This window comes from Dipodomys spectabilis, unplaced genomic scaffold, assembly GCF_019054845.1.
Source record: "Dipodomys spectabilis isolate Male_0828 unplaced genomic scaffold, ASM1905484v1 ptg000176l, whole genome shotgun sequence".
NCBI classification, from domain to species: Eukaryota; Metazoa; Chordata; class Mammalia; order Rodentia; family Heteromyidae; genus Dipodomys; species Dipodomys spectabilis.
In genome coordinates, this window is record NW_024870853.1 from 5,664,631 (window position 1) to 5,667,067 (window position 2,437).

The 2,437-nt window shown below is 37.8% G+C and overlaps 1 non-coding gene across 1 annotated transcript; it reads right to left on the minus strand.

The window, feature by feature from the left end:
* Nucleotides 1-1,616: 1,616 nt before the first annotated feature.
* LOC122120696 lies at nucleotides 1,617-1,763 on the minus strand. The gene has a single exon (XR_006149772.1). It is a non-coding gene; the product is annotated as a small nucleolar RNA SNORA13 (small nucleolar RNA).
* Between the last annotated feature and the right edge of the window lie 674 nt (nucleotides 1,764-2,437).

Below are 2,437 nucleotides of genomic sequence, written 5' to 3' on the forward strand. Positions count from 1 at the left end.
AAAAATGAAGGCTAAAAATAATGTTCCAGCTGCGTGCTGGTGGCTCACATCTAAAATCATAGCTCAAGAGGCTAAGATTTGAGGATTCTGGCTTTAAACCAGCCATGGAACAAAAGTTCATAAGGCATTTAACTTGCAAAAAGTCGGAAGAAAGGGGAAGGTGTAACTTCTTTGGTAGAGCACCAGTCTTGAACAAAAAGACCATGGGGCTTTGAGTTCAAATTTCAGACACACAAATAACATGCTTTGTAAAAGTAACAGGCTAAGAGGTATTAAAACCCATGTCTACAGGACTCCAAAGCACGGGACCCAAATTGTCAGTTAAAAAGATAATGTTTATAAAACACATTTCTTAAATAGCAAAACAATCTGGAAGGCTCACTTATAAAATAGTGGAATAAACTGTCAACAATTAAAACACTATCAGGGAAGCTAATTACTGTTCTACTCTACTGCAGCACATTTACTTTGAATTTTGAACTTGAAAGCTTATTGAGAGAGTGATATCAAGGGACTATTGACTATGAAATAAGTTCAGTGCTAACATCTTTCTTCTTTGTCCTTCTGCTCTTTCTCTTGTTTACAATTTGTTAGCATTTCAATAGAATCAGTGGTAGTCTATCAGGTCAATGGAGTTGTGGGATAGGTTCTTCTGCAACATTAAGGGGGCTTTAGGGATGGAACTGCCCCTAACTGTTTTCTCTGAAATGACACAGAGGGCTGATGTTTGGAAAACGATAGGCATTTATCAAATCTGTTGAGTTTTACTTCCTAAATATCTCACAAGTCTACTTCTCATCCTGCTGCTGCAAACTTAGTTCAAGACACTGTCATTCCCTGTCTGGACTTTTGAAAATGATTTGTCCATATCACTCTTACTTCATCACAGTCAGTTCTGAATTAAGTGGGCAAATTGTTTTTTTGTGTGTGTGATGCTACTGGGGCTCAAACTCAGGGCCTGAGTACTATCCCAGTTTTTTTGTTTTGTTTTGTTTTGTTCAAGGCTGACACTCTACCAATTGAACCACAGCTCAACTTCTGGCCTTTTGTTCTTAATTGGAGCTAAGAGTTTCTTTGACTTTCCTGCCTGGGTTGGCTTTGGATTGTGATCTTCATACATCTACCTCCTGAAGGCAGCTAGGATTACACGTGTGAGCCACCAGTGCACAGCAAAAAAATATTAAAAAAAAAGTTTTATCAAGGTATAATTGACATGTCATAAACTGTAAAATTTTGCTATTTTTTAAAAAAAATGTTGAAACATTTGTTCATATATTGTCTTAAATTTATATTATAGATGGTCCAGAGGCTTTAACTACTCCCCAGAGTCCTGGAAATTGTATGTGATCCAAGCAACTTCTGAAGATCAAACATTCAAAATCGTCATCAAGGACATCACGAAATCACCTTTGCATAATACATGGCATTCAAGTAGAGCAAACTTCCCCAAGCATTCATCTTTCACAATTGCTTATGCAGCTCTAGCACCAAAGATACTATTTTTTAAATAAAAATTATTGTCAAGGTGATGTACAGAGAGATTACAGTTATATAAGTAAGGTAGTGATTACATATCCTGTCTAACTTGATACCCCTTCCCTCATTTTTCTCCCTCTTTCTCTCCCTCTCAGTCAACCCTCCCCCCAAGTTGTACAGATAATTTTTAACATATTTAAGGGCAGGAAAAGCCTGTGAAGCATTAGTTTGCGCCTTTTGACACCACATTCACTAGTTTCCAAAAGTCAATGAGCAAAGCAAAGGTTATAATGATTAATTAAAAAAAAATCCAAACCGGGCGCCGGTGGCTCACGCCTGTAATTCTAGCTACTCAGGAGGCTGAGATCTGAGGACCATGGTTCAAAGCCAGCCCGGGCAGGAAAGTCTGTGACACTCTTATCTCCAATAAAACCACTAGAAAAGTGGAAGTGGCGCTGTGGCTCAAGCGGTAGAACGCTAGCCTTGAGCTGAAGAGCTGAGGGACAGCGCCCAGGCCCAGAGTTCAAGCCCCACGATTGAAAAAACAAATCCATAAAATATTCATAGACAGATGAAATTATCACACAATAAAGGCAGTTAACATATTTCTTATCTCCAAAGTTTTCTTTGGTGCTTCTTTGTATTCCTTCCATCTCCACTCACTCACTCTCCTCCAGGAGGTTCCCCTCAGACAGCCAATAATCTGATATATGTTTTACTTTCCAGAATATTATAGCAATGAAATTATACTTGTGACATTTATGTCTTTTATCTTTCACTTAACACAATGCCTTCATAGCTATCAAAGGTATTAAAAGTGGAACACTGTGGTGGCCCAATTTCATTCATTCACTTGTTGATTGATATTTCTATTCTTTTCACTTTGGAGCTGTTACAAATGAAGCTTCTATGGATATATATTTTAATTTCTCTTGAATATATACTTAGCAGTGCAGTAGAT